Source organism: Sesamum indicum, linkage group LG6, assembly GCF_026168435.1.
Source record: "Sesamum indicum cultivar Baizhima isolate 11 linkage group LG6, ASM2616843v1, whole genome shotgun sequence".
NCBI lineage: Eukaryota > Viridiplantae > Streptophyta > Magnoliopsida > Lamiales > Pedaliaceae > Sesamum > Sesamum indicum.
In genome coordinates, this window is record NC_142662.1 from 10,654,700 (window position 1) to 10,664,521 (window position 9,822).

At 34.4% G+C, this 9,822-nt stretch overlaps 2 long non-coding RNA genes across 4 annotated transcripts; one reads left to right on the top strand and one right to left on the bottom strand.

The window, feature by feature from the left end:
* The first annotated feature begins 851 nt into the window (after window positions 1–851).
* On the top strand, window positions 852–2,117 carry LOC148787738 (uncharacterized). Of its 2 annotated transcripts, XR_016065955.1 has the most exons (3): window positions 852–946; window positions 1,043–1,157; window positions 1,906–2,117. It is a non-coding gene; the product is annotated as an uncharacterized LOC148787738 (long non-coding RNA). The 2 variants fall into 2 exon arrangements; XR_016065954.1 differs by lacking the exon at window positions 852–946 and having other exon boundaries at window positions 970–1,157.
* Window positions 1,692–8,465, bottom strand: LOC105180265 (uncharacterized). 2 transcript variants are annotated; one of them, XR_016065952.1, is made up of 5 exons: window positions 7,648–8,465; window positions 5,780–5,953; window positions 5,517–5,670; window positions 5,306–5,420; window positions 1,692–4,579 (listed from the first exon to the last, which is right to left on the bottom strand). It is a non-coding gene; the product is annotated as an uncharacterized LOC105180265 (long non-coding RNA). The 2 variants fall into 2 exon arrangements; XR_016065953.1 differs by having other exon boundaries at window positions 1,692–1,919; window positions 5,327–5,420; window positions 7,648–8,464.
* Window positions 8,466–9,822: the final 1,357 nt, after the last annotated feature.

The following is a 9,822-nucleotide window of genomic DNA, read 5'->3' on the forward strand; positions in this document are numbered from 1 at the left end:
TTCTGGAATAGTAATAATAACAAACGATAATACTAATTTGTAGATGGGTTGAACTAGCTAAGGGTGATGTTATTTCAAAAAATTAGTAAATATGATTCTAGCTTGCAGGGACTGTCACGTGTCAGCATATGTGTGGATTCTGATTATTCTGTGTTCATACATAGTAAGTGAAATAACTTTTGGGCCTCCCAATTTATGGTGTTTTGCTGATTTGGCATGACGAAATTCTGCTGCGAATTGTATGAAGGATCACCTATATGAGGAGTGTTTAAAATGTTGTTTGTAGCTGAATACACTGCGGATAAAAATATGGGGCATACTTTTAGTAAGTTAGAGATAGAATCTCAAGATGATAGTTCAACTGAGGAGACTGGTGGGAGCCCTTGGTTCGATAGAAAGTTGGATTTTTCAGACCATGATATTGCTCAGCTAACAAAGCTACAATCAGTAGATTGATCCATTGTTTATTTTATAATCCTATTTAAATTGTTGTATTGATGATTCCTTAGGCATGTGAAGACATAGCCTATACAATGGATTCTGTGGGTCAAATCCTGAGTGGACAAGATAAAGATGGATGGTATACAGAGTAGAAAAAGAAGGCATATGAAACAATGAAACCAAAGAGAATACGAGAGGAGGAGATACTTCGTCTAATAGAAGAAAAGAAACAACTGAAAGAAGTAAGTCATTACTCAAAAACTGCATATGAATATGTTTATATGTGGATGTGCTTGCATGTTTTTCATTTATCTAACACATTATTTAATCTACTTGATTCTTCTAAAATAGCAAGAGAAGCTGTTTACAGCTGCTTCAAAAGCTGAAGGCGCTGAGATGAAAAAATATAAGATGGAGATGCAGAAGTGGGAAACGGGGAAATATACTCTAAAATCCATTGTAGGTGAAATTGACAAAAACGTGGTTGAATTGGGATCAATTGGAGGTAGGATCTTTCGTTATTTGTGTTTCTTTGTTTCTTCTTCCTTTGGAATCCACTCACCGCGTTCAAGGCGCCTAAGCTATTTTTTCGCTTTTGTAGCTTAGGACATCTGGTCACAAGGTTTGCAGAAAAAGGGGTTACATATTGCACGACGTCAAACCCCATGGAAAGAACTATTGTATGGACTACGGTAGTTCCTAAAGAAACTTATGTGGTAATTGATCTTCCCCTATTGGTGAACGTTTTTATGAAGATTTTCTATGTTCTCATTCATTCAATTACCATGTATGCTATTTTAATACCACTTTGCACACATATGGTGTATAAATATGTGAATTAACTAGAATTGTTCCTCTTATCTCTGTTTTCCGATTTCTCTTAAAAATAATAGTTTTTTGGCTCTTGTTACTAGTTTTTACATTCTGAACCCTAGTTGTGTCTACGATTATCTTTTGATGTCGAATGACAAAGGATAAAGGGGAAGAACTCATTTAAGGCTCTTTTGGTTCCCGAAAAATTGGGCAGGAGAAAGAGGATGTGGGGGTGCGTTTTTAGTGTTACTTGAAAATAGTTCTGTTTTCAAGGAAATACGCAAGTCACTAGGATTAGATAACAAATTAATGTAATTGTGAAGCTCTAGCTTAAGTAAAAATTAACGTAGATTACGTGTTGAACCTCATGCATCGATTATGCAACTCAGATTCCATATTTCCAACTTTTTAGCGTAAATGAATTGCAGACTTCAATATGTTTAAATGGATTATTTTGCATAACTGATTTCTGTTGCTGCTGAAATTCATTCTACAGAATTAGTGCACAAAAAATGTGCAGCAGAATCAAGTGAAATGCTGCAGTTTTCCTGTTTCGTTTGCCCCATACAATTTCTGCTACAGCAACGATTTTTTATAAGTGATAGGTTGTCTTACACTGACCTCTCTATTTTTCTCGTATTTTTTCAACAGATTTCTGAAGATGCCTTGGAGACAAGCACAAGAGAACTAGGAAGCAAATGAGGAAAAGCAATATCGACGAAAGAAGAAAAAAGAAACGAAGAAAAAAAAGAATATCTGCGAAAAAGAAAAAAAAAAGAAACAGAAAAACGCAATATATAGAAAAGAAATAAGAAAAAGAAACAAAAAAAAGGGAATATCCGCAAAAAAAAAAGAAAAAGAAACCGAAAAAAAGCAATATATTCAAAAAAAAAAAAGCAGAAGAAACAAATAAAAAAAGCAATATCCAAAAGAAAAGAAAAAGGAAAAAAAGCAACATCCACTCGCCAACTTGGAGTTGTTGCTCTTGATGCACATACAATTGAGTGCTTGGAAAACAATTTTACTGCTCGCAAGATGAAGACACAACCGTTACTGCATGCAAGGTACTTGGTTTGTAGTTTGCTGTTTAAGTGAGATGGCTCTTAGTTAATTTATTTTGGTTGTAAGAAGTAGTTTTCATTAATAATATAGGATGTGGCTTGCATAGTTGTTTGTAGTCGTTTATTACCTCCACAAAGTTACTCATTGTAACTCATAATGCTTGAATCAAACTAGCTTTTCAAACAAAAATAGAATCACTTTGTGTGTTTGTGCGGTTGGAACGCCCCGAACACTTGTTCATGGAAACTAGTCTTATAATAACAGCGTTGCAATTGAGCACATCACAGCTGGAATTGCATATAGTAGGCCAAAATGGAATGGAAAAGCTCGACTTATTTTTCTGTAGTTCTCCACAGATATGTATTGCTTCCTAGGCTTCGAGTTTCTGTAATGCCTGGTGTAGAAGCATTATTATTTACTTTATCTCACGTGGAAATTATATAAATCTAAAGAGTCTCGTGCTAGTATTTCTTGAAATTTTGTTTGATAAGGATTTTATAGTATATGAAAGTTATGAGAATATGTGTTCTCCGTAGCTCATTATTCCAATAATTGAGTGGATTCATTCCCTCGTAGCTGTATTGTTGTTTTGGAGCTTGCCCGAGAAGCTTCCCTTCTAGTAGATTGGCTACGTCACGAAAACATTGCTGCCATCTTTTCAGTGACCATACTGAAAATATGTGAGTGGTGGTGACATATTGATGGCAGCTAGGATATTTTTGGATCCTTTTGTATTCATTTGACATGCCTCTGACCCGTTTCTTTCAATGCTATTCAAGAGAGAGAATTTTCATTGATAGGGCTCGATTCCATCTTATCACCTACCTACTTAAATATGTGAATTAATGTGGATTGATCCATTGTTTATTTTATAATCCTATTTAAATTGCTGTATTGATGATTCCTTAGGCATGTGAAGACAAAACAAATGCTTGGAGGAGACAAAACAAAACAAGCAATTTTAATAGGATTATAAAATAAACAATGGATCAATCCACATTAATTCACATATTTAAGTAGGTAGGTGATAAGATGGAATCGAGCCCTATCAATGAAAATTCTCTCTCTTGAATAGCATTGAAAGAAACGGGTAAGAAGCATGTCAAATGAATACAAAAGGATCCAAAAATATCGTAGCTGCCATCAATACGTCACCACCACTCACATATTTCAGTATGGTCACTGAAAAGATGGCAGCAATGTTTTCGTGACGTAGCCAATCTGCTAGAAGGGAAGCTTCTCGGGCAAGCTCCAAAACAACAATACAGCTACGAGGGAATGAATCCACTCAATTATTGGAATAATGAGCATACAGAGAACACATATTCTCATAACTTTCATATACTATAAAATCCTTATCAAACAAAATTTCAAGAAATACTAGCACGAGACTCTTTAGATTTATATAATTTTCACGTGAGATAAAGTAAATAATAATGCTTCTACACCAGGCATTACAGAAACTCAAAGCCTAGGAAGCAATACATATCTGTGGAGAACTACAGAAAAATAAGTCGAGCTTTTCCATTCCATTTTGGCCTACAATACGCAATTCCAGCTGTGATGTGCTCAATTTCAACGCTGTTATTATAAGACTAGTTTCCATGAACAAGTGTTCGGGGTGTTCCAACCGCACAAACACACAAAGTGATTCTATTTTTGTTTGAAAAGCTAGTTTGATTCAAGTATTATGAGTTACAATGGGTAACTTTGTGGAGGTAATAAACGACTACAAACAACTATGCAAGCCACATCCTATATTATTAATGAAAACTACTTCTTACAACCAAAATAAATTAACTAAAAGCCATTTCACTTAAACAACAAACTACAAACCAAGTACCTTGCATGCAGTAGCGGTTGTGTCTTCATCTTGCGAGCAGTAAAATTGTTTTCCAAGCACCCAATTGTATGTGCATCAAGAGCAACAACTCCAAGTTGGCGAGTGGATGTTGCTTTTTTTCCTTTTTCTTCTCTTTTGGATATTGCTTTTTTCATTTGTTTCTTCTGCTTTTTTTTTTTTTTTGAATATATTGCTTTTTTTCGGTTTCTTTTTCTTTTTTTTTTTTGCGGATATTCCCTTTTTTTTGTTTCTTTTTCTTCTTCTTTCTTTTCTATATATTGCTTTTTTCTGTTTCTTTTTTTTTCTTTTTTGCGGATATTCTTTTTTTTCTTCGTTTCTTTTTTCTTCTTTCGTCGATATTGCTTTTCCTCATTTGCTTCCTAGTTCTCTTGTGCTTGTCTCCAAGGCATCTTCAGAAATCTGTTGAAAAAATACGAGAAAAATAGAGAGGTCAGTGTAAGACAACCTATCACTTATAAAAAATCATTGCTGTAGCAGAAATTGTATGGGGCAAACGAAACAGGAAAACTGCAGCATTTCACTTGATTCTGCTGCACATTTTTTGTGCACTAATTCTGTAGAATGAATTTCAGCAGCAACAAAAATCAATTATGCAGAATAATCCATTTAAACATATTGAAGTCTGCAATTCATTTACGCAAAAAAGTTGGAAATATGGAATCTGAGTTGCACAATCGATGCATGAGGTTCAACACGTAATCTACGTTAATTCTTACTTAAGCTAGAGCTGCACAATTACATTAATTTGTTATCTAATCCTAGTGACTTGCGTATTTCCTTGAAAATAGAACTATTTTCAAGTAACACTAAAAATGCACCCCCACATCCTCTTTCTCCTGCCCAATTTTTCGTGAACCAAAAGAGCCTTAAATGAGTTCTTCCCATTTATCCTTTGTAATTCAACAACTAGGATTCAGAATGTAAAAACTAGAAACAAGAGCCAAAAAACTATTATTTTTAAGAGAAATCGGAAAACAGAGATAAGAGAAATAATTCTAGTTAATTCACATATTTATACACCATATGTGTGCAAAGTGGTATTAAAATAGCATACATGGTAATTGAATGAATGAGAACATAGAAAATCTTCATAAAAACGTTCACCAATAGGGGAAGATCAATTACCACATAAGTTTCTTTAGGAACTACCGTAGTCCATACAATAGTTCTTTCCATGGGGTTTGACGTCGTGCAATATGTAACCCCTTTTTCTGCAAACCTTGTGACCAGATGTCCTAAGCTACAAAAGCGAAAAAATAGCTTAGGCGCCTTGAACGCGGTGAGTGGATTCCAAAGGAAGAAGAAACAAAGAAACACAAATAACGAAAAATCCTACCTCCAATTGATCCCAATTCAACCACATTTTTGTCAATTTCACCTACAATGGATTTTAGAGTATATTTCCCCGTTTCCCACTTCTGCATCTCCATCGTCTATTTTTTCATCTCAGCACCTTCAGCTTTTGAAGCAGCTGTAAACAGCTTCTCTTGCTATTTTAGAAGAATCAAGTAGATTAAATAATGTGTTAGATAAATGAAAAACATGCAAGCACATCCACATATAAACATATTCATATGCAGTTTTTGAGTAATGACTTACTTCTTTCAGTTGTTCCTTTTCTTCCATTAGACGAAGTATCTCCTCCTCTCGTATTCTCTTTGGTTTCATTGTTTCATATGCCTTCTTTTTCTACTCTGTATACCATCCATCTTTATCTTGTCCACTCAGGATTTGACCCACAGAATTCATTGTACAGGCTATGTCTTCACATGCCTAAGGAATCATCAATACAACAATTTAAATAGGATTATAAAATAAACAATGGATCAATCTACTGATTGTAGCTTTGTTAGCTGAGCAATATCATGGTCTGAAAAATCCAACTTTCTATCGAACCAAGGGCTCCCACCAGTCTCCTCAGTTGAACTATCATCTTGAGATTCTATCTCTAACTTACTAAAAGTATGCCCCATATTTTTATCCGCAGTGTATTCAGCTACAAACAACATTTTAAACACTCCTCATATAGGTGATCCTTCATACAATTCGCAGCAGAATTTCGTCATGCCAAATCAGCAAAACACCATAAATTGGGAGGCCCAAAAAAGTTATTTCACTTACTATGTATGAACACAGAATAATCAGAATCCACACATATGCTGACACGTGACAGTCCCTGCAAGCTAGAATCATATTTACTAATTTTTCGAAATAACATCACCCTTAGCTAGTTCAACCCATCTACAAATTAGTATTATCGTTTGTTATTATTACTATTCCAGAAAAATGCAGGAAAAGAACATGCACATGATCATCCACAGTCTACTTTATCTTCGTGTTGCTTCTTCCCTTGGTGCATGTCAGGGATGGAACTATATAAGCTCTTGCAGAAAGAAAGCAACAGTACAAAAACAGCTTAAGTACGAGGACAATTTATTGGAATTTTTATCATATGCTCAAATAAAGATATAAAATTGATGGTCCATTAAGTATCCTATATACAAAAGAGACCTAGATTCTAGGTCCGGACAAAATTTGAGATATCATACATTATATATACACACATGTGATATGTCTGCATGAGTGTACAAGTTGGAGTAAAGGTTTTCACCACATTCTCAAAGACTACACCATCATGACTTAAAAAAGGACAAAATACGTTCAATGTAGACGTGCACAAATGCTTGGAGGAGGCTGAAACTCGCTTTATATTGACATCATTCTTCATTGCCTCAATAATAATGCAATAAACATTTCCTCTTGTAAAAGTTAAAAGGAACATAAGGAAACACTGGAAATTGGTCTTGGGGGACAAGAAGAAAATCAGTGAAGTTTATCAATAAAAAGCCTACACAATAAAGTAAAAAAAAAAATCAGTTCGTTTAACATAAATCAATAAGGAAATACTTAACCACCAGCAAGTAAAAAGGAGCTATTGAAAAATATTTGTTTTTTAGTCCAAGCTGGAGCTCAACTACTGTAATTATCATAATAAGAAAATCTCTCTTCGAAATCAAATAAGAGTTGCAACTATGCTTAGCAAATCATTTACCCGCAAGCTTCAAAATTAGCATGTACGCAATGTTTATGCTTCATTTTTCATTGCACAAACTTTACTTACTATTTCCACCTAAAACAAACATTACATTTACCTCTGGATACCACAAAACACCACCACAATCATAAAACTACTAATATCCGTGTTTATCTTCAACAAATAGATGAAAGGCAAATCCTATTACATCGACACACCAAAATATATGACCAAATTCACTATTAACAAAAACAAACATGAAAAACTCATGTTTATGACCAGGCAACAACTTAAGTTACACTTAGTATCAGCAATTAACTACCAACTTTTTCCAAAAAACCAGAAATCTACTCTAAGATCAAGCAAAACAAAGAGGATGAAAGCCATAAATATTTCTCGAACAAAATCAATTGAGAAACTGGTTTTACTTTACCAAGTCCATCTCGAACAGGTGAGACAGCTACATTTAAGCTGCCACCAATGATTTCGACATCCTCAACTGCTGAGCAAACTGTTCTGATGAATTTCTTGAAATGTATTTCCTTTGAGAGGCCCAATAACTTGGATCTTCTTCAGTCAATGGTTTGGATTGTCCTTGTTCGCCCTTTTGTGTTTAAGCATTTGAAGCAAGGGACGGTATTCTTGGGGTGTGGATCGCAGATGAGGGCTCTGGTGCTTCCCATCTCAATGAAATTACGCTCCCCATCGCGGTGAGGAAACATAAAAGATGGAACCCATTTTGAGAGGGTATGGTAATCCGGAAACTTGATAAGGGGGAAATGATTGGCTGTGAGAGAGGACTTGAAAAAATACCGGCACCGGCAGATTGGTAGATCGGGGAGAGAAGAGTATAGATCGAGAAAAGGAAAAAAAAAATGGGTCGAAGACCGAGGGATGGTCAGAAAAGAATCATGGGGGTGAGGGCAGTTTGACGTCGGCGCTGGTCTTCGGCGACGGCGAAGGACAGAGAGAAAGTGAGCAAATGGGAGAAAAAAAGGGGGTTTGCAAAGCAGGCTGAAGACGCACGTGGGGGGGCGTGGGTCGTCGGAAGATGACGGGTTGGGCAGCAAACGGTGGCCGGAATGTCAGAAGATGGTTGCCGGCGGTGGTCAATTGCCACTGTGGCTGGAAGAGAGGATCGGTGGTTCTTGCGAGAGAGAAAGACGACCAAGAAAACCCCTTCTTGTATCTGTGAACAAAGAAGGAAAAAGAGAGAAATGAAGCGAGTAAAAGAACAGAATGCTTGTATTAAATTTTTACTTTTTGATGTTGAGTTTGAAGTTTCGGCTTTTTTTTTTTATTTTGATACATATGTTCATTTTGATTTTTTGCTTGGGCTCATAAGTTGTGGGCTCATTTATTTATTAATTTCTTTTTTTGATTGTGGGTTTTATTTTTTGGACTAAGATTTTTTATTTTATTTGAGCCTTAAGGGTTTTGTTTGGATTTTATTTCTCTTTGATAATAATTTGCTATATCAATTTTCTTAGACTGGGCTGAATTTTATATGCTTTATTTTTATATTAGAAGAGATTGGGTATCCTGACAATTTTCCTAAAAAGACATCCCTAAACTTTAAAGTCAGTGTTTAAATTTTTCTCTCAATTTCGATCAGTGAGTTTAACAGAATTTGATTATATAACTAAAGGTTGCTGACAGTTAACTTGTACTGGTCGATGATTGTAAAACAACTTGTTAATTCATATTGATAGATTAAAATGTACAAAGGAGTGACAAAGGTGCCTTCTTTTTATTGCAAAAATAAATTGGAGCATGGGCTTATGCAATGCAGATATTATAGAGTGGTTCCTAATAAATTAAGTTCCTTTGGCAATTTTTAATGCTTTATTGACTGTGTGGGAACCTCTCAAAGCAAGAATAATGAGGATTAGACTCACAATCTTTTACTGCAATAAGTTAAGTTGCAGCAATTAAGTTTCTTTCTTAATTGCTTTTATTACCTTGCTAAAATAGTTATATTATTTAATAATTTAATTAAGTAAAAATATAAAGTATTTCAAATATTATTTTGCAATTTAATAAGTATTTTATAATAAAATGATCATATTCATTATTAAACTTAACGATTTCGAACTTTTTAAAATTATTGTATAAGCTTTCTATTTAATGAAAAATTTAAAAGATAAATAATAATATAACTAAATGGGTTGCTATGTAAACATATAGTTTCGTTTATTTGCGTGTTCAAATTTGTTGGTGGGAAAAATCTTCTTGCTTGGTTTCATTTACTTCCTAGAAGCTCTCGATATTTTATTAATTATCTCCCTATTACTTGGAATTTGAATTTCAGTGTCATCTTTTTTACTTATAGCTTACTATTTCCTTCATCTTCTCGAATACCGCCCATGTTTATCATCAATTTTACTTGAAATCTTAAACTACTCAAGATTAAGTGCGTTAAATATATGTTTTACTTTTGATTTCCTTCTCATTGGGAATGGATTCTTTTAGCTGTACTAGTCACAACATTCATTTTTTTTTGTTAATTAATCGGGTCTTTTCTAGTAGCATGAATTTGGTATATGCTTACAAACTCATGTCTAGAATATTTTTTTTGGTAAAGGTAAATTTTATTAAATAAAAAAAG